This window comes from Dunckerocampus dactyliophorus, chromosome 15 (genome assembly GCF_027744805.1).
Source record: "Dunckerocampus dactyliophorus isolate RoL2022-P2 chromosome 15, RoL_Ddac_1.1, whole genome shotgun sequence".
NCBI classification, from domain to species: domain Eukaryota; kingdom Metazoa; phylum Chordata; class Actinopteri; order Syngnathiformes; family Syngnathidae; genus Dunckerocampus; species Dunckerocampus dactyliophorus.
The window spans coordinates 20,736,202-20,759,433 of record NC_072833.1 but is presented as its reverse complement, the minus strand read 5'-3'; the positions used below and the strand labels follow the sequence as shown (position 1 = coordinate 20,759,433).

The 23,232-nt window shown below is 41.8% G+C and overlaps 1 protein-coding gene across 6 annotated transcripts in view; it reads right to left on the bottom strand.

Annotated features, from left to right (window-relative positions):
- sorcs2 (sortilin-related VPS10 domain containing receptor 2) overlaps window positions 1–23,232 on the bottom strand; it is a 206,508-nt gene that overhangs the window by 142,496 nt on the left and 40,780 nt on the right. The window contains exon 1 of one of the 6 annotated variants that reach the window (XM_054752884.1): window positions 6,154–6,235. The exons of the other annotated variants lie outside the window; for them this stretch is intronic. The gene's annotated coding sequence lies outside the window, so the exon portion shown is untranslated. Of the gene's footprint in view, window positions 1–6,153; window positions 6,236–23,232 lie in introns of those variants that run through there. 6 annotated transcript variants of the gene reach the window in all.

Here is a 23,232-nt window from a genome sequence, read left to right as displayed (position 1 = left end):
ACGCAAGCTGTACCACTTTCGGTTATCGCTTGCCTCCGCATAGCGAAAATTGGGCGGAAATGCATCATTTAATTTATTTCCATCTTCAGCATTTGTGCATCTTTTGCTACACAAATGTAGCGGTATGAAGTGATACTGTAACTATACGAACAAGTTTTCAATTTCATGATGGTTATTCGGCTCATCTTTTGAAAATAAAATGCAAACATCTGGTCCGAGCTAGTGCTGCCGGGAACACATCTCTTTGAGTACTGGTGCTCGAAAGGAAATACATTGATTAGCCATACAGTGGAATCCTTCACTTGTGTGCCCGGCTTGTCCCATAAGTAAACAGTCATATCAGAAACTCAACAAATGTGCTGCTCTTAATTTGAAGTTTCAACGCAAACATCCCCTCTGAACAACGAAGTAGGGGAAGTACAATGCTCTTAATGCAAGATCTAATGAACACCATTTATTACTTTTTGTATTTTGTAAAACTGCAGATACAAGAAATACATGAATATTTGTATTCATGTACAAATGGAAGTTGGCATCCAAGCTAATAAGCATGTGCCACCGAAAACGCATGAATCCCAATACTAGTGCATGTCTCACTTGGCACAAGTCCAAACTAGCTTGGTCTCTTTAACAGAGAATAAGGTGTTTTACAGAGATGACAATCAACGTGAAGTTACACCATTGAAAAGTAAGTCCACAACATATTTAAACACAGATTATATCTTGCGAAGGATTATCAAAGAAGCTGCAGAGTGAGGTGTGTTTGCATGAAAACATTTACAGTGCTGCTCTCAAAATGGCGTTTGCACTAAATTGTCTGCTGCTTGCAATTGAAGGCTACTTAGAGGGTGCTCCCACGTAAAAGATAGGGAATCTGTAGTAACAGTATGGAGAAACAGCAAATTATACCAGCGTCAAAAAGGGTAACACAATGAATGAACTTGAGGGGCAGAATAATTATCATTCATTAGCGGTGAGCACCTATGAATTTTGTCATTTAAAATGCGTTTCAAGATGCTGTCTGTCATAGTTCAATTGGGGTGCTAACGTTCTAATGTACTATATCCCGCAATCTTCCTGCTGTCACCCACGGTCTGGAACTGATGTCCATTTTTGTAACCTTTCCTTGCCATCGATCCCCAAACGTTCTCAGTTGGATTTAGACCAGGGGAACACGTAGAGTAGTCCAAAAGAGTGATGTTATTCCTTTGGAAGAAGTCCTTTGTCAGGCAGGCACTGTGAACTGCAGTGCTGTCCTCTTGTCCTGTCCTGTTGTGGTGGTGTTCTTATATTTTTTGTGTGAAAAAGGGTAATTTGAAGCCAAGTAGGGATAGCACCTTTAATACAATACATTTTATCTGAATTTAACCTACAAATTCCAACAGTCTCTTATTGCAAATGTTGATCCAAAATCGAAGGACAATGTCAAAGTCAAGCTAGCAGGAGGGTTTTGGAGGGGTACAAGTGAGTTGTGTGTTAAAAACATTTTTTTATGTCACTACTCGCAGATTTTTGCCATTCGCTTGTAGGCTTCAAAACCTGTGAATCTACTGTATTTGATTTGAGACACAGCCACTGACCAGACAAGGTGGGACATCTGGAGTGGAAGAAGAGAGATGATGGTTGGAGACACAGGGATGAGGACAAAACACAGGTGTAACAAATGACGGAACACTGGGAAGACACAAGGAGCACAGCAGAAACAGTTTTACAGTGTCTCAATTTTTACACTTCGGTACTTCTTTTGAGTAGTTAAGTACGTTCACACTGAGAAGTAAGGCTAAATGCAATGCACTTGTTTCAATTCAATTGCACTCAAAACAGCCAAAATGCTGAGTGTGAAATGCTGGAAATGTTCCACCCTCAATAGTCTTGTCTAGTAAGGGAAGAGGAGGAACTAAATTGAAATAATGGCAAGGAGTAACTTCCAGCGGTGGAAAGTAGTGAGTAGAAGAAGAGGTGGATAAACATTGCAATGTTAATTTCCAGAAAGTGCGCAACAACAGTAATTACATGTGATCAAGGCCTCACAGAACATTGTTGGGGCAGCCCTCCCCTCACTGCAAGACATTTATAAATCTCGAGTCCTACGAAGAACACACAACCTCATCAAGGACAGCACACATCCACAACACTCATTATTCACACTCCTACCGTCAGGCAGACGCTACAGGAGTTTGAAGTCCAGGACCACAAGACTGGCAAACAGCTTTTACCCACAGGCCATCAGGCTTCTCAACGAAGCACTCACACACGCCGCACGCAACACACGCACACACTCATAACTCTATTTATTTATTTATTTATTCATTGGTATTCATGTCTCTTCTGTTGTTGTTGCTTAATTTCCTGGTATTTATGTTTCTTATGTTCTTATTCTTTTTCTTGTTTTCTTTCTTTTTTGGAAGAATGAACAGAACAAGAATTTCATTGCATAGCAGAACCACCAGTTTTACTGTGCATATGACAATAAAACTCTTGAATCTTGAATTATAGTACGTGCGACGTACGTACCTTGTGCACGGCCGACTTTCAGTACAATTCTGAGCTCTGCCATGTACAGAAGTACGCGGACAACACCATCGTGGCATGTATCAAGAATGGACAGGAGGATGACTACAGAAAACTGATCGAGGACATTGTCAACTGTTGCGATGCAAATCACCTGCACCCCAACACCACCAAGACCTGGACCAGATGGTGGACTTCAGGAGAAACAGGTTCTGTTCTCATTAAAGGTGACCGTGTGGAGATGTTTCACACCTACAAATACTTGGGAGTTTATCTGGATGATAAACTGGACTGGACTGCCAACATAGATGTTCTGTGCAGGAAAGGTCAGAGCCGTCTTTATTTCCTCAGAAGGCTGGTGTCCTTCAATGTATGCAGAAAGCTGCTACAGATCTACCAGACTGTGGTAGCTAGTGCCCTCCCGTATGCAGCAGTGTGCTGGGGGAGCAGCCTCAAGAAGAACACACCACACGCCTGGACAAACTGGTGAGGAAGGCAGGCTCTGTCATTGGCACTGAGATGGATAGCCTGACATCTGTGGCAGAGCAAAGGACACTGAGAAGGCTCCTTTCCATCATGAACAACCAGCATCATCCAATGCACAGCATCATCTCTCGACAGAAGAGCAGTTTCAGTGGCAGATTACTATCACTGCCCTGCTCCACTGATAGAGTGAGCAGATCATTCCTCCCCCACGCCATGCGGCTTTTCAATACAACAGCGGGGGAGCAGTAAAAACACTCAGGACTGGACTTATAAAGTTATTATGTATTATTATTATTAATTATTATTATTTATTATGTTGTATTATTATTTATTATGTGTCATTGAAATTGATGTGATCTGTTAAGTATTTATTTATTCTTATTCTATTTTCTTATTTTTCTTAACGCTCCTATTTTGCTTTGTTGTATTTTTAAGTGATGATTTATTAGGAAACTTTTGCAGAGCTGCTGGAAACGTGAGTTTCTCTTGGAGATAAATAAAGTATCCATCTATCTATCAATTTGGGACAGCACTAAACTGTCAAAATTTGCACACTCGGGAACTCAGTGTACTGCAGTGCACACAGTACGGAAATACTTGATTTGATATGCAGTGATGTTTTTATAGGCCATGACAAAGTATAGTGTCATGTTTTTGTTGCTGAAATTACTTTATCAAACAATTCCATCAGGGACAAAGAATCTTGTCCTGGCTACGGCTTCATCCTCTCAGTGGACACAGCTGGTAGACACATTTGAACAGCTGTCGCCACGGCATTATCCTAATCCCCTATCCCCTGTGCTCCATCTTTGCCCCACCTTTTCCCCCATCATCCCAACCCGAACATTTTTAGTTTGCTCTGTCATAAACACCCAGCTGTCTCGGCCTCACAATTTGCGTTCCTCTTGACACAAAAGAACAAACAACTGTGTTAAAAGTAGTTAAGGATGCCTGGACTAATTGGGAGAGTACTGAATTAAAAAGCCAGCGGAAATACTCCCGGGGTCTAATTTGGCCAAATGCATTCCAGGGGATGTTCTAATTCAAAAGGGGATACATAATTTATGTGTGTGTTACATGTACAGCCGTCGTCCTCAACAACATGAGTTCACGCACAGCTTATCCTGTATCCGTTAGCAAGATTATTAATAAACTACTTTATAATTAATAAACACCAATTTCCAGGAGTTTTAAAAAGTATTTTCCTTATCGGCAACCTGCACTGCGCACTACCACCCCCTAGAGGACCGGAGTGGAACAACTTAACCACATTTTAGAATGTACAGGTAACTTTTGGTACTTTTATTAACAGCAGGACTTGTTTATAAAAGGCTCAAATTTCTTCCATGACTGTTTCTGAAAAAAATAAGAATATGTTTTGGGTATTTGATATTCTTCAGCTTTTGTTGAGTTCATTAAATGCTAAAACCAAAGCAATGCAGGTAAAGATGTGCTAAGTAGTTAAATATATTTTACTCCGCTTCGTGTTGTAGGAGACAAAGCAAATAGTATGTAGGGTGGGCAACACTGCAAATTTTGGTTTCAATCCGATACCAAGGAAGTACAGTGGCAGTCTTGCCAATACTGATACATGATACTTGAAATTTTAGAAGCGGCATTGAAGATGGATGGATGGACAATACAAACAATTGTTTGAGCAAAATAGTCAATAGTGCAAAATAAGTAAATAAAAGCAAAAACTAACATTGGCTGTCATTCAAATCCCTCAGTCAGCCATTGTGCACAAACTTGGCTTGTAGAACAGTTTTGCTCTGATCAACTGATGTCACTGTGGGGCAGCTAGCTGGCCCTGAGAGGCCAATATGAAGCGTGATTGGCTAAAAAAACAACAAAAAAAACAGCCTCTTTTCCAATACCGTACATGTGATATGGGCCAGCATTCTTAATTCTGAAGGCCCTGCTCAGTTTAGATTAGCATGGCAACACATAGAAGCTGAAATCTGAATACATGGATACAAAATCTAACATAAAAATACACTGCTGGAAGTACTGCATCCAAGAAACAAGCAACTAAATAAAAAGAATTGACCATGGAGTAACACAATTTCATGGAACAAACAGTAGAATTTAAGTTGTAAATGTATGTCAGTATGTCTGATAGTATTTAGGCCAGTTCTGGCCCTGACTGCACACCAATAAAATACGTTTTAGTATAATAATACAGCATACGGTATAACATACATAAACAAAGTAGTAGAAGATGCGACTTCCCTGTGTGGCAACTTTCAAATAATTTGGCCTCAAAACCTGCAGAGAGGTGAACACAAGTTTGGACACTCCTGCTTTACAGCATCCAATTTGTTTTTGGCACCGTCACTGTACAGCTAACACAGTTTGCACCATTAGCTATCCAGCATGGAGAAAGGAAGGCGTGTAAATACACTAGGGCAGGGGTGCTCACACTTTTTTAGCCTGCGAGCTACTTTTAAAATGACCAAGTCCCAAAGATCTACCTACTACTATAAATATAGAAAGTATATATATTTACTAGATTTATTTTAAAAAAATATGAGTAGGTATTTATGTACGTTATACATGTATACCAGGAGTGCACGCACTTTCTCAGCATGCAAGTACAAGGCAAAATATAAAACATATACAAAATGTAACCAGTAAACTCGGAAATTCTATTGTAAATATTAATGATTACTATTTCACATTCACATTTTCAAAGTTGACAAGTAATGAAAGTAGTCGCTATCATAATTCACTTCAATATGGAAATAAAGATAATTACACATAACTCCTAAATAGTTGTGTACATAACCTGAGTACTGGTAATATGTCAGTCACATTAGCTATGTACAGTAACGTTCATGAGGACACACAGTTCATGTAATACATCTAGTTAGCATAATTTGCTATCAAACATTACCGATATGCAAGAATTAAAAATGATTATGCAAACGACAATGCAGCCGAAGTCAAGGCAACATATTGAAACGGTTTCACCAATGGGCACATTTTTAATTTCATCATGATATAATAGTTTAAGAAGGGAACGTGTGGAAAACGCAGATTTCTGTAGTAGAGTTCATGACGCCAAGCCAAGCCAGTAAACAATACACTTTTTTTCTACGTAACTAGCCGCTACAAGTGAACAGATAACTTTAGTTATAGATACAGACATCTTACCGCTGAGTTAGTTCATCCATAATCACAATAATAAAGATGAAAGTTGCATCTTCGTGTGTAGCTTGAAACGCTGCGGGGGAGCAAGCGCAATTCAGGAGGGGAGCTTAATGTCAGCTGACTGATGTCATATGACAACTACAAAGTGACGTTTACGCGATCGACCTAAACTACCTTGGCGATCTACCGGTAGCTCGAGATCAACGTAATGGCCGCGCCTGCACTAGGGTTAACATGCATGCTCTAAGCCCTACATGTCAGACTCAGGACCAGGGGCTTTCATGGCCTGCAGAATTTTTTGGAAAATATCATTGAGTTGACCTGCCTCTATTGAGAGATTCCTCTGGTATAAACTACTCCTCTGGAATTTTAATTGTAAAAGTGGAAACAATATTAGCATGAAATTCACAACCATTCTTAATAAGGGTACCAGATTTAGATCAAAAGTCAAAATAATTTAACTTTACATGACTAAAAACAGCAGCACTTTAACTATTACACCCTGCCTGTACAAAATAACACCTTAAAGAGGCATAAGACAGTCAAAAGTTATAATTTTAACTACAGCAAAGCATGCTGGGAAATACATAATCTGCCCATTCGACAGGTGCAAACTCTTCTGGGTTACATGTCTCACGGATTGTGATATTTCTGTGTCGATATAAAATACTGTAGCTTTTGCATTGAGAGAATTGCGAAGAGGTGGTCAACAATCACTTTATTGAAAAGAACAGTAAGTAGAAATTTCAAAAAATTTTGAAATTTCAAGCAGGAATGAACAGACACAAAAAATGCACATTTTCCCCCTCTCCAATGTAAAAAAAATGTCCATCCACACGAGTGAAGTTTTAAAAAATGTCCACATAAAAACACATTCACCAGCTGTCATTGTTCGAACCTGAACATGCAACCACAGGGGTGCATTATATTGCTATGTTCCAATCCCGGCACCGTGTGCGTGGGGAACCGCCATAAAAGGCGTGTAGGCTTCATACTTATCTATTTGTCAGTGCTAATGAGACATTTTCTCAAAATCTGACTATACTACTATTATTTCAGCCTGGATTACTTGGGCATGTCCTGTCATATTGGTAGCTTCAAACGATCTGTGTGTGTGCACAAACGATGCAGATGAGTGTGCTACATTCACCAATTACACTCGTTAAAAAACAAGAAGGTTTTAAGGTTTTTAACACTTCCAATGTGCGGAAACACACAAGTGTTGAACATTTGGATGAATAATAAGAAAGATACAAAGTTAGGGAGTGTGGTGGAGGGTAATGTCCAGTTAGGCCCACAGCGTAAAGTAGGCATGAATGTTTTGGTCCCATGTGTGATTGAGTTTGACACCCCTGCTCTGTCTCTCATAACTGCCAAAAAATTAGCATTAAAAGTAAACATTTATTCTGGTGTTATGATAAAACTGATGTTACTGGTACTGGTTCTTGTGGTTCATTGAAAACCTCCACAAGGTTTCTCTCCCAAAACTTTCCATCCAGGCTTCACAGAGAAGAGCGAGCACGCCTGGTTTGACTTTTACCACGTCGTCACACTTCATCGGGCCTATGGTGGAATGTGGTGTGATGAGCGTTACACCAGCACACCTGCATCACAGCGCTCGTGAACTCTTCCAGTTGCTCTGCCAGAGCCCTCGCTGCTTCTTTCCTGTGGCCCGGGGGCCACTCGTGCTCACAGCGAGTAAGTCCAAACAAGGAAACAATGATGCAAATGTACTTCCGACACACGGCCTAGCAGCAGAAGAAAATAAAGAGTGCCTCCTGAATGGGCTTTCAGACCTTGCACTCTTTTGTTGGAGGGCCTGGTCTGTGGACCAAATAAGGTGTTGCATCATTAAGCAAACCATATGGACGGAGCTGGAAAGGCAGGCAGGGAGGCCGTGAGGCTGGGATGGAAAGTGCTCCCACAGGAGACGCCGGGTTTATATTGGCTGGAATAAAGTGCCATCCTGGTGAGCTAATGCTGCAGTAAAGCAATGGTATGTAATTACGCTGATGGTTAGCAATGAGTAGAAGAGTGTCGCAAACCATCTTTTATGGCAGGGGTGTCGAACTTGTGCCATGGAGGGCCAAAACACTGCAGGCTTTCTCTCCAACCAGTTTCTCCAGCAGGTGATTTTAATTGATGAGCGCCTTCCCTCAAATGGAAGGAGGTGTTGATCATTAAAGCACCTGCTTTAGTGACCGGCTGGAAGGAAAACCTGCAGCGTCTCGGCCCTCCATGGCACGAGTTTGACACATGTGTTTTACGGCATAACGGCTTCCATACTTACACTTAGTATTTAGTACTAGTACTTAGCAGGGATGAGCGAGTACACCACTATCTGTATCTGTATTGGAATCTGCTGACCCATCTAAATGATCTGTATGCGTAGCTGTACTCGGAGTGGGCGGGATATAAACTGGAAGTGGGCATGGTTTAACCAGAAATGGGCGGGGCTAAAATGGTCCATTATTTGAAGTCGGAAATTGACATGGATTGATCAGAAGTTGCTATATTTATTATTATTCAGCTATATGTGTACTGTGTATGTGTGTAAGTGATCTGGAAGACTTTATTACTTAATTATATTTTAATGATCTTTGTTAAGTTGGTGATTCATGCAAACATTCAGTGATGGTAAATAATCTGTAAACCTTATTCACTGTAGTTTTCTCAAAAGCACCACGTTCAGTACTACAAGCAAAGTTTTCCAACTGACTTTATATCACCAGCCAAATTAGAAGCAAGCAGACAAAAAAAAAAACACCGGCAGTGACCGACGCAATTACCCAATGAGGATTTTCCTTCAGCACGGGTACGGATAATGATGTGCTGTACTCGTTTCATGCTCGTACTCTGCAAAAATGCATTATCGGGTAACGGATACTCGTCTAAAACAAGTACCCCGCTCAGCCCTAGTACTTACTATTTACTAGTAGTACTTTGTACTTAGTAATAGTACTTAGTATTTACTAGTACTTAATACTTTGTATTAAATATTAAGTACTTAGTACTTTGTATTTATTAGGCTGAATGTACATGGCTATATATTGCATCATACACCATAAAAAATGGTCATAAAAAGAGACTCGGTTGTCACATGTGTGCAATGTGTGTGCGGTGGAGGAACTGAACACTGCTGTTGGTGTACTAAGGTTGGCCATAAAGTTTAAAAAGAGCGTCAGACTCTGTGTGCCTCTACCTCTACTTTCTTGTGGATGAGTCTACTTCAATGTTCAAGTAAGATAGAATCTCTCTGTTTTTTCGTGCACTTTTGCAGTGGGATACATCTTGGTCTGCTGCCGTGTTTGCTGCCCTGCCCGTCCTTGTCCAATCCTCTGAGGATTTCCCCTTCCCCCACTCTCAACCTCCAAGCCTCAATAAACTCTCTTCTACACAGAAAGATCTGACAACCGAAAGCCATTTTGTCTTTCACTCTGGTTATTACCGTTGTTATTACGTTGGCACCAGTGCCAGTATAAGACCAAGTTTTGGCACTCATCCCTAATTTTTAGTGCATAAGTATCCGGAAGGGGAGGGACTACCTCAATTGGTTTCAATATAAATATTAAATAGTGTGATTGGCATTTCCGATAAGTGTTTGAGAAAATTTGAGTCAACGTTAAACTGTCAAAATTCACACCCTCAGGAACTAAGTACACAGTGTATATAGTATACATATTGAAGTGTACTGACGGAAGTATTCCTGCATATTGGTTAAAATGAACTGAATGGTACGATTCATTTGGTCAAGTGTGAACACCATCATCCGAGAACAAACAGACAGAGTAGGCCTGAAAGATGCATCTCGGCTCACTTGCTAGTGGCAAGGAAAGACAAGGCAAGTTTATTTATAGAGCACAGTTCGTACACAAGGTAATTCAATGTGCTTCACAGAAAAGAAGAGTAAAATCAAAAACATTCAATAAAACATAAAATCTTTCTAAAATCATTACATAAAATTCCATAAATCATTCCATAAAACAAAAAAATTAAAAATGAATGAAAATTGAAGAGTGCAGATAAAACTATTTCAGTTGTCAAATGCACAGTTGCATAGAAGCTGAGCCTCTCAGAACCCGAGATGTTTCATGTGGCTCTAACATGTCAGAGATGTACTTTGGTGTAAAACCATGAAAAGACAGGAAGTCAGACCAACAGGAAGCCAATCCAGAGGCCTGAGTACTGGACTAATATGGTCATATTTCTAGTCAGGACTCGAGCAGCAGCATTCTGGATGTACTGCAGCTCTTTTACAGCTTGTTTAGAGAACCTGGTGAGAAGGCCGTTACTGTAGTCTTGCCTGCTAGAGACATAGGCACGGATTAGTCTCTCTAAATCTGCCTTAAACATTATTCTCTTGATTTTGGCAATGCTTTATGTTGGTAAAAAGCTGCTGATGTTATTGATTTAATGTGGCTGTTAAAGTTCAGATCTGAGTCTATTATTACCCCTAGATTTTCTAACTTGATTATTAGGTTTTCGAGAAAAAGTCTCAAGGTGACTGATAACACTTTCTCTTTGTTTCTGTCCACTGACTCTTTGTCCACAGACACTGATTTCAGTTTTGTCTGAGTTTAGCTGAAGAAAGTTTGTTTTGCATCCACACACTGATCTGTTTGATGCAGTGACAGAGTAAATTTGCGGGACCCTGTTCACCTGCCATCAGTGGCACGTAGATCTGAGTGCGGTCTGCATTATTGTGGTAGGACACATTGCATCTGTGTATTAGCTGGCCTAAAGGAAGCATGTACTCATTGAACAATAGGGGTCCCAGGATTCACCCCTGGGGAACCCCATAGGCATAGCCATTTGTTCTGAGGCACAGTTACCAATTCCAATTCCTGTCCTCCATAGAGGACTTGAACCAGTTTAGAGCAGTACCAGTGATTCCCACCCAGTTTTTTAACCACTGAAATAAAATCACATGGTCAACTGTTTCAAAGGCAGCGCTCAGGTCTAGCAGAACTAAAACTGAGACTTTGCCTGTATCTGTGTTCAGACAGATATCATTTGTCACCTTGATCAGCGCTGTCTCAGTGCTGTGGTGGGGCCAAAAGCCTGATTGGAAAATATCAAACACATTGTTAGAGAGGAGAAAGACAGTAAGTTGTTGATATACAACCTTTTCTAAGACTTTTCCCAAAAATGGCAGGTTTGATATCGGCAAATAGTTGTTCACTACTGTGGCATCAGGACTACTCTTATTGAAGAGGCTTAATGACAGCAATTTTTAGGACCTTTGGAAATGTTTCAGTCTGAAGTGAGATGTTAACTAGATGATTGAGTTGTGGTAGCAAAGTGCTCAGCACAGACTTTACAAATCTAGTGGGTAACTCATCAAGGCAGCACGTTGATGGACTCAGACTGCAGATGATCTCTTCTCTGTTTTGTCAATGACAGGTGTGAAATGTTTCAGCTCTAAGTGTCTAGCCGGCTGCAGAATAGTTATTTGTGTTGTGGAAATGATTGCATTTTTTTACCCTTTGAACTTTGTCATGACAGAATATTGCAAACTCACTGCACTTAGATATAGAAAGTGATGTAGGCTCTTCGGTATTCCCTTCTCTGTGCCGTAACAGACTCTTCTTTTCCATATCTGCCGAGATTATGGCTGTGGCTGGCTGCTCGCCACGCTGGGACCACATCCACTCCCCTTTCCGATCTCCTCTGGTGCAACTCTCATATTCATGTTGTAAAAGTGTGCTTATTTGTGCCTATGTATGTTGAGGTTTTTTTAAGACCCACACTGTACTCCCCCACAGGAGCTTAGTTTGGAATTGTCTTTTTTTCCCTCCCCTCTGGTCTTGTTCCCTTTCTTTCCCTATCTTTAAAGGGATAGTTCAGATTTTTTTAGATGAAGTTGTATGGCATCCGCATCAGCAGTGTAGTGCATCAACAGTGACTTTTCCCTCACTTTGTCCCGTGAAACGAGTTATGGTCGATTTTCGGTATTGAGGAACATAGTTCCGGCTAGTTAGTGGGGTTACTTGAGTACAGCGTTTTGCTCACTTCAGTGAGGATGATTCCATTTCTACATGCCCAAGAGAGAAGAAGATACATGTTCTGAAGAGGTCTACTGTTCCAGCACCCCATGTAAGAACTAGCTAATTAGATGGCACCTATTACCACCTTGTTTACAAGCTAACGGTCAATCAAATCAGTCAAAATAACATGGAAAAAAGTGAATATAGGTATTGTCTACTAACATCGATAGCTGTGGGTCCAGCTTCAGCTGTTCCTCCTCTCTCGCTCTGCTCGTTCTAACTCCAACTGCCCTCCACTATCCTCGCAAGGGTGTAGAGCTGGTCCAGTGTTCCGCGACCGGGACGAAAACCACATTGCACCTCCTGTAGCCAAGGTTCACGGCCGTACCCTTCTCTCCAGCACCCTGGAATAGACTTTCCCAGGGAGGCTGAGGAGTGTGCTCCCCCTATAGTTGTAACACATCCTCCGGTCACTCTTCTTGAAAAGGGGACCACCACCCTGGTCTGCCAATCCAGAGGTACTGTTCCCGACTTCCACGCAATGTTGAAGAGTTGTGGCAGCCAAGACAATCCCTCAACATCCAGAGTCTTGAGGAATTCAGGGCGAAACTCGTCCACCCCCGGAGCTTTGCCACTGGGGAGCGTTTTGACTACCTCAGATACCTCTGCCACGTTAATGGAACTGTCCGCGTTCGTGTCCTCTGACTCTGCTTCCTCTCTGGAAGGTTTGTCAGTGGGATAGAGAAGGGCCTCAAAGTGTTCCTTCCACCGTCCAACTATATCCTTAGTCAAGGTCAGCAGGCTCCACTGTAAACAGTGTGGACAGAGTAAAACAAGGTCCAGCTCCTCTCGAGGAGTTTGGTTCCAGAACCAAAACTGAGGGTTGAGGTGAGTCTGACTATGTCTAGTCGGAATGTCTCAACCTCTCGCACAAGTTCGGGCTCCTTCCCCACCATAGAAGTGACGTTCCATGTCCCAAGAACCGGATTTGGCCGGCGAAGACCAGGTTGCCCAGGCGCCCGCCCTCGACCGCCACCCAAAACATGTAGCACCGGACCCTTACGCTTGCCCCGGCAGGTGGTGGGTCTACGGCAAGACACCACAGTAGAAGGCCCGACCACCAGGCCCTCGCCTGCGAACCCCTCCCCCGGGCCTGGCTCCAGGGTGAGGCCCCGGTATCCCACGCCCGGGCTGGTCACCTAGGACCTGTTTGCCTTGGCAGACCCTACCAGGGGCATAGAGCCTCAGACAACATACCTCCTTGGATCACTCGGGCACTCGAACCCCTCCCCCATGATAAGGTGGTGATCCACGGAGGAGTGCTATGATTTTGGGGAATGAAGAAGTGGATTCATGCATTGTGAAAGGCATTGCTGCTAAGAAGCGGAAATTAAAACTGTGTTTTTTTAAATCTGATTAATCGATTAAATGAAACAATAATCACCTGATTAATCGATTAATCGTTAGTTGCAGCCCTGCTTGTTTCTTAGTCAGACATGTTTACTTTCACTATCCCAGGAGAAAAAACTCATAAAAAGGTGATGTAAATGTGTGCAGCAGTTGACAGCTGGCAGCAGCACGCCGTGATACCAGCAAAGAGAAAATAACGCAGAGCGATTGTGAGGTCTGACTTTTTCATGGCTTTCAACGCTTTTGTGATGCAAATGTATAACTTTTTTGAATGCATATTGTTTTGAGAAGCAAAACGCATTACTTAAGCGACCCCACCAACTAAACGGAAATATACTGCTCAAAAAAATTAGAGGAACACTTCAAAAACACATCAGATCTAAACTGGGGGAAAAATGATCTTGAATATCTTTCCTGATAATAAGTGGGTGATGTATTAGTAACAAAATGATGCCACATAATTTGATAGAAATGAAAATGATCACCCTATAGAGGGGGGAAATCAAAGACACCCCAAAAATGAAAGTGAAAAAATGATGCAGCGGACTGGTCCATTTGGCTAAAATGTCATTGTAGCAACTCAAAATGATTCTCAGTAGTTTGTGTGGCCCCCACATGCTTGTACGCATGCCTGACAACGTCGGGGCATGCTCCTAATGAGACTACGGATGGTGTGCTGGGGGATCTCCTCCCAGATCTGGACCAGGGCATCAATGAGCTCCTGGACAGTCTGAGGAGCAACCTGGCGGCGCCGGATGGACCTAAACATAATGTCCCAGAGGTGTTCTATTGGGTTTAGGTCAGGTGAACGTGGGGGCCAGTCAATGGTATCAATTCCTTCATCCTCCAGGAACTACCTGCATACACTAGCCACATGACGTCTGGCATTGTCGTGGACCAGGAGGAACCCAGGTTCTACTGCACCAGCGTAGGTTCTGACAATGGGTCCAAGGATTTCATCCCGATACCTAATAGCAGTCAGGGTGCCGTTATCTAACCTGTAGAGGTCTGTGTGTCCTTCCAGGGATATGCCTCCCCAGACCATCACTGACCCACCACCAAAGCGGTCATGATGAATGATGTTGCAGGCAGCATAACGTTCTCCACGACATCTCCAGACCCTTTCATGTCTGTCGCATGTGCTCAGGTTGAACTTGCTCTCATCAGTGATGAGCACAGGGCACCAGTGGTGTAGTTGCCAATTCTGGTGGTCTATGGCAAATGCCAATCGAGCTCTACGGTGCTGGGCAGTGAGCACAGGGCCCACTACAGGACGTCGGGCCCTCAGGCCACCCTCATGGAGCCTGTTTCTGATTGTTTGGTCAGAAACATTCACACCAGTGGCCTGCTGGAGGTCATTTTGTAGGGCTCTGGCAGTGCTCATCCTGTTCCTCCTTGCACAAAGGAGCAGATACCGATCCTGCTGAGGGTTGAAGGGCCTTCTCTGGCCCTGTCCAGCTCTCCTGGAGTAACTACCTGTCTCCTGGAATCTCCTCCATGCGTCCAGGTACCGCAGTGATGCCCTGGTCCAGATCTGGGAGGAGATCCCCCAGGACACCATCCGTAGTCTCATTAGGAGCATGCCCCGACGTTGTCAGGCATGCGTACAAGCACGTGGGGGCCACACAAACTACTGAGAATCATTTTGAGTTGCTACAATGACATTTTAGCGAAATGGACCAGTGTGCTGCATCATTTTTTCGCGTTCATTTTTGGGGTGTCTTTGATTTCCCCCCTCTATGGGGTGATCATTTTCATTTCTATCAAATTATGTGGCATCATTTTGTTACTAATACATCACCCACTTATTATCAGGAAAGATATTCAGGATCATTTTTCCCCCAGTTTAGATCTGATGTGTTTTCAAAGTGTTCCTCTAATTTTTTTTAGCAGTGTACTTTCGTCAACACTGAAAAACGACCAGAACTCGGCTCATGGGAGGAAGTGGGGGAAAAGTCACTGTTGATGCACTACACTACTGATGGTGATGGCATTCAACTACATGCCTAAAAACCCAAACTATCCCTTTAATGACTTTTCAATAGTTTGCATTTCCAGGCATCATGTGATTTTGCCACACAGTGGAGTCAGAGCTGCGTGACCACGCCAACTACAAGCACTCACAAGCTAGACGTTGCACACACACACTGCGAGATGACACGACCACAAACAGAGAGGTGAACACCAGATGCTTGCTCTGGTGTGAGAAATGTCAGCAGTGCAGATGGTGGCTTATTTATTTTTGTGAACAAGATTATTATTCTACGGACCACCGTAGAGACATGTCTTGGTGGTATGACACGAGACATCTCATCCATAAAACATGGCGGCGGGTCCCTTGGTCGGGCTGGCAGGCCGCAGCAGAGATGCCAAGCTACTGTACTCGACGGCGCTTTTTGTTATTCCACTCAGGCTTTTGCTTTGTTTTGAAGCAGCACAGATGTGAGAATCACACACATACAAAAACCCCCAGAAATAAATCACTGTGAAACTAAATACATTTTCATTAAGCTGTATTTTTCGTCAATGCATTCTCTCTGGATTGTGAAATGACCTTTTTTCTTTCCCATTTATATCTACTTGGATGGAAGTCACGGAGGTACACACACACACACACACGCAAACACCCACACGTCATACAGTATATGACAAGTAAGTACAGCCCTCACATTCCAGCAATCATTTTTATGACAGTATATGTCAAGTGACAATACTGTAGAAGGTGAAGTGGGATACAGTATATTTTAGACATGTACTGTGACTTTGTGAAGCAGAAACTGGGCTGCATAGCAGTTTTCCAACATGATAAGGAATCCAAACACACCTCAGAGATGACAAAAGTGTCTTGCTGAAGAAGCTGAAGATAAAGGTGATGGAGGGACCAACTATGTCTCCTCCACACCTGAACCCAATTGAGCGCCTGTGGGGCATCATCAAGCGCAACATCTGGCATCCACCAGCTCTACCAGTGATGTCATCATCTCTACATTCACTTTAACATAAGCACCAATTGAAAAGGACAGGCATTTTGAGCATGTTTGAGATCAGGACAAATTATGATGAGGTGGGGGCTTAAGGACACTTCAGTCCACTCTCAGGAGGTGTTGGGGATTAACAGCAGTCACCCACCAATTAGTAGAGAGCCACTCTGCCTGCTCAGTCATCTTCCCAAAAGGCGAAGTGGCTATGTTCAGGAAGTAAACATGAAATGCAATTAGGCATAATGGCCTTAAGTCCCGCCCGAAGTCAGCTGGGATAGGCTCCAGCATGCCCCCGCGACCCTAATGAGGATGAAGCGGTATAGAAAATGGATGGATGGATGGATGGGCCTTAAGTCCTTTAAGATATTTGAGGAATAGTAACCGTGGCAGCATGCACATCTGTGTTTATGGAATACGTATTAATACCAAGACAGAATCTGATGTAATTGGTGCCCAGTTCTGACAAAACAAAACAAAACAATCAAATTTTCAGCTCCCACATCTGTATCTGATGGATAGTTGGCAGACCTTTACTTTGAGATGTGTAGCAATGCCTGTTTTTTATTTATTTAACAAAACTGTCTTTTATGAAGTGGTGGGCATATACACAAACATGCACATGAAGACTGATCTATCACTTATTGAATAGCTATGAATAGCATGACAGAATCTGATTGTTGTCCAGTTCTGATTAAACTGCATGCTTGCAACATGTCTTTTATACCTTCTTCCAAGCAATAACCATAAAAGTCAAATTACTGAATACAATCTGAGAATTAAATTAGCCCAATTATGCCTTAATGGGCCCCACTTAGACACTCAGCCGATCCCGGAGGCACCTGTAATTTGAGAGTTCCAAATTGCACACCAGCATCGCACTCACACTCGCGGACACACAAACACACAATAGTGTGGATGTTTGTTATTTGGCGGTGAGTGTTTGTTTATGTGTTCCTAATTGCATGTTCGCTATGAGTCTATTTGATGAATGCTGGCATGTGGTCTCTTGTGTGTCTGTCTGTACACACTCAAGTGTGTGTGTGTGTGTGTGTGTGTCCGTGCCTGGCCTCTGGAAGTGTCAGATTAGTGGATTAGAGGAGAGACGGCCTCCACCATGGGGAACAGACCACAGTCCAATAAGAGCATCCCCCTTATAAAGTCTCCTCTCTCTTACTTCGGCTTCCCAAACATGCTATTTTTTGTCCTTGAAAAAAATGCGAATCCATCTTCATTTGTGCACCCGTTAGCTATTGTCCTCCACCTATTCACACAGGATTCACATCGTCTTGTTTCTCTTCGATACAACAACAAAACAACAACTTGGGAAAAAGACGCACAAAATGCACATCCATTAACATGGTCTCTGCAGGTTTCAACAAGTCAAATTTAAGACCATAATAAATACAATTTAAGACCCATTTCATAGCCATACTGGCAAAAAATGTACAAAAGACATGAAGGAAAATCGGAGACCCGCGGCGTGAACACCGCACTCTAGCTGGTTGTGCTCAATAAATTCCGTTTTGTAGTTATGTTATAGCATCCTCAAAAATCAATACATTGAAAAGCGTGACTGAATTTTATGCAATTGTTTTAAATAGCCAATGTCAATCCATTTTTAAGACCTTTCAAAAACGTGTTTAAGACATTTTACGAGATTTTGAGAGAATTTTAGACATTTTAATTCAAACGTAAGACCCCGCGGATACTCTAATCATGTTATTGTGCACATTAGCATGAAACACTAACATCGCATAAGAGGCGCCCCGGCTGGTCCACCAATACTAAAGACCACTAGATGAGGTGATTCAGGGTTGAATTATACTTATTACAAATCAGAGTGGCATCAATATGATTTTAATTGCTATATATATATATATATATATATTGACGATAACTATATTATAGTATGTTTTACCAATTTTAAATATGTGTCAAAGGTGTCCAAAGTGTTGTCCAAAATCTAGCAATATTGTGCACTTTATCCACTTTTTTTTTTTCACATATCACCTTCTCCGAACCTTCAGAGATCTTTACAAGAATCTTCTATTCTATGTATGTTTTGAGATTGAGAGCTGAGATTGAGACCTGACAGGAACATCATGGCTTTATTGAGTGGGCTCCGATATTAACTGTAATTGCATCCTGAGAACTGATGTGCAGTGGAAGTCATTATTGGTGTGCTGTTTGCAAACTATGCATACAATGTCTGCTACACAGATAATACTGAGAAAGTACAGGAACTTTGGAAATCCAATAAAAATAGTTACCTTTAGTTAAATAGATACCACACTTAACGTGAGAAGTTCCTGGAAAGCCTTCTGTTTTGCTTCGAACACACACCTGCTAGGCTATATGGGGTCAAATTAGGCCACATGAATAAAATGTTATCCATCCATCCATCTTCTATACCGCTTCTCCTCTTTAGGGTCACGGGGGCATTCTGGAGCCTATCCCAGCTGACTTCCGGCGACAGGCGGGGTATACCCTTGACTGGTTGCCAGCCAATCACAGTAAAATGTTATTAAGTTAATATATATAATATATAATATATATTAATATATATACATAAATATATATATATTCTGCGAGTGCAAGTTTTATTTGCCACTACTTTTCATGAACTTTACATTGTACAGTTATCTTTTAGGATGTTTTTTATTAAATGGTGGTAATTGAACACTACAAAATAAACAAAATTTGAGTGCAAAATTTAAAAAAATTAAGATTAATGACCCAATGTCTATGAATGCACCTTGCGTTCCTGTCTGTGCTACTCACTTGCTACGCCGCCACAGCGTGCGTGCCTTTTTTAAGGGCAACTTTGTTAAGCTTAAGCAGGAGGGGAAAGACAGTGAGTGGGTCGGTCCGACACACCGGTGCAGATATCTGCTGGAGAAAAGTGCGCCATAAAGAAGGTACAGCATCTCACCTCTGCAACTCACGTTGAGTTTTAAATAGAGGATATTTGAAATTGGCGCCACTTGTCATTGAGTAGTGCTGGTGGGTCCCGCAGCCAAACCAGTTGAGAACCACTGATATACAGTTCACTGTAACACAGGGGCAAAGCTATGTGCCAAGCCGCTCCGGCAACGCCACTGGCCATCTAGACATTTCAGGTATAAATTTATTGCCACCCCTATGTGAGTAATGGTCTCACCTTCGCCACCCCAATGAAAAATTTCTGGCTCCTCCACTGCTGTAATGCCAACATAATAGACGGCATGTATCACGTACAGCAGGGGTGTCAAACTTGTGCCAAGGAGGGCCGAGACAGTGCAGGTTTTCTTTCCAGCCAGTCACTAAAGCAGGTGATTTTAATGATCAACACCTTCAGTTTGAGGGAAGGAGCTCATCAATTAAATCACCTGCTGAAGAAACTGGTTGGAGAGAAAACCTGCAGCGTATCGGCCCTCCAGGGCACGAGTTTGACACATGTGACATACAGCAACATAACGTTAATGGGTAGGACAGGAGGAGATAAATGTTTTGCGTAATTGGGGACCTTTAACAGAACGAACAGGCACTGTTTCTTTAAGAACTGGACAAAGATGTATGTGAGGATTTGTTTTAATGTGAATGTGTGTGTGTGTGTTAATGTCTCATATGCATCCATGCATGTCTAAAAAGGTTACACTGAAGCAGACAAGACACACTGACCAAGAGGATTGGTAGCTCCACTTCCTGTCTGCACTTGCATAACAATGAAGAGACGCTCACTACAAATAATCACTTATTTACTTTTGGTGACCTTGACTGTGGGAGTGATTTTGTTGAGAAAAGCAAAGTGCAGTAAAATCCAAAGCGTCGCTGTCTCTGAGACACACACACACACACACACGCACACACACACACACACACCCTTAGAAAAAACATGCCAGCCAAGAGGCAGCCCGTTCCGATTGGCTGGGTTGTGCTTGAAGGTTATCCCGGCTAACGAACCTATCACGCCAACTATGGACACACACACACACACACACACACATGAAAACACACGCATGCAGCAGGCTTTTGTGGCCACACAATAGTCTCTGACCTTCAAGCTGCGCAGCAGAAATACAGCAAAATAAAGTGAGACATCCCCCGCCCCCACAAGCCATCCAGCATCTCTTTAATGAAGTCTGTACGGCAAGAAGCGCTTTTCATTTCTTCGCACATTGTTTTATTATCAGAGACGTAATTAGCGCTGAGATGTGTCGGCTTCATTCCAAGTTCTTTAAGTGGAAATCTGCTTCTCAGCTGTGATGTTCCACAGTGCAACAGACAAGGCAATTGGCCACTGCGCTTAAATGGGAATATAAAGTGAGAGTTACGAAAACGAGCGTGGACATCATGTATGATCTTAAAGTCACTGTTGCAAAGGTTATGCAGATGCCGAGAGGGCACTAACTTTCCAACGTGTTGCAATGATATCCTTTCCCTTCCTGCTCCAAGCATGTAAGCACGTAATACACACATGCGTAGCTAAGCGCAGAAAAGCCTTCTCATGTTTTTCATATCTAAGGCAAAGGACAAGCACAACATCAGAAACATTTAAGTTACCATTGCTTGTCTGGGACTGCTTTTGTGTATGTGCAAGTGGCAGCCACCAACACCAGCCTTCTTAATTGGGCCGAACGACAATTTATATTCAATTCATTTGTCCCATCCATCCATTTTCTATGCCGCTTATCCTCATTAGAGTTGAGGATGTTGAGATGAGTTGAGATGCATGTTTTTAGAATGTGGGAGGAAACCCGAGTACCCGGAGAAAACCCACACACGGGGAGAACATGCAAACTCCACACAGAGATGGATGGAGATTCGAACCCAGATCTTCCCGATCTCCTGACTGTGTGGCCAACATGCTAACCACTAAGCCACCGTGCGGCCATTCAGTTCATTTGTAACTGCGAAAAATGAAGACTTTTTCTTCAGTCTGTTCTTTTAAACTACTAATGGTAACATATGGTTCTTATAGTGTCTTATAGAAAAAAATAATAATTTGAAGCCAGTTGCAAACAGTCCCTGAAATGAAAGGAAACTTTGTCAAATTCTACTTCCTTCCTCAAAATAGTGCTTTATTTATGAAACATCTTAAATAAATTATTATTTAATTAAAAAATAAAAGATTATGGAAATACGATGCAATTTTATAATAATAATGATAAATAATGAAGAAAGAGAGACTAAGTATGTACAGCTTTCTCATGCTATTGGAATGGGTCAACAAAGAATTGATTCTATTTTGTTGCAAAACTGGATAAATAAAAGGCAGATACTGTCACATTTCACTTTTCCGCCCTGTTTTTTATTTTCTTTTTTTTCCCCCGGCTGATTCCTTTTTGGGTTTCCTCTGCTTCCCATTCGGCATAGGCCGGTATGAGATTCTGACGGTATGATAACCTTTCGGCAAAAATATCAATAGGAATATCAATCGGCTTCAGGGTATTTTCATTCCAGCTCTAATGTGTTATTTTGAAATATCTTTATTGAACAGAAGAGAAAAAAACCTTTCTGTTCACCAGTCATTTTAAAACAATATAATAGAACATGATGCAAGTGGAACATACATATTAAAAAAATAGCTGAATTATTTCTAATTAAATAATAAATAAAATGCAGTTGTTATTGTGGTCTACGGTGGCTAATCCTGCAACTCGTGTCACAAGACCGTAACTATTTTCAAACTAAAAAAAAATAAAGCAAAATGCAAAGAAATGCAATCAGTTGAAAAAGCTCACAACATAAATCAGAATTTAAAAAAAATATTATTTTTGATTTTTAAATTTATTCTGAAATATTATTATTCCATAGCGTGGTGAATGTGCAGATCACAAATTGTCCACAAGTGTTTTGGAGTTGTTGGTATTACATATTTGCTGAGTTTTATTAATTTGCCAGCCAAGTTTCACTTGCGTTTCCGGGTCATACAGTATGTTGTTGTTAGCAAGTAGTTTTACTTATTCAGTGGAGAGTAAACGTTTGACAACAGCGCGGCAGACACGTGTGCCTTACGCAACTGCGCATGCATATAACAAGGAAGCATGTTGTAAAGGGCGAAAATCTTCGAAATGGCATCCCTTTGAAGGAATCTTTAACGTGAGTAAAATGTTTTCACTTGACATGCTATATTAGCGTATTCTGTCGTTTACTATATGTTTTACGCTGCAACATGTAGTGTTTGTTTACACGTTTGTTACACGTGTTTGTTTACACTACAACTTATTAAACGGTGACATTTACAACTTATTAAGTTACGGTAGTCACATAACATGTCGAAAATGTACTTAAATAATGTTACGTGCTTACACATGGTATACCTTGGTATACCTTCAAACCGGTAACCGCCCCATGCCTACTCAAAGCACAGTGGCCATGGCAGGAAGACGCCAAATTCTCCCTCATCCTTCCTTCTATGACGGTCTAGTAGTTTTGTTATTAGGTGTTTTACATGAAGCTTAATTGCCCACCATCCTTTTTGCCTAGCAATGAGTTGTAGCTTTTGGTTAGTTCTTTCGCAATGCCTCATTTTTTATTCCTGCTGCCGTCTTTTTTCGCCTCATTTTAATATTTCTGCCTGTGGACGACTGTTGCACTCTACGTGAGCTGTTCATTAAATTTTATTTTTTGCTGATTCTGCCTGTTGTCTCTGCATCCCAGGGTCAACTGTTACAAATATTTTAGTTTATACAAAAAGACATGGCAGTTACCAACGATGCCCT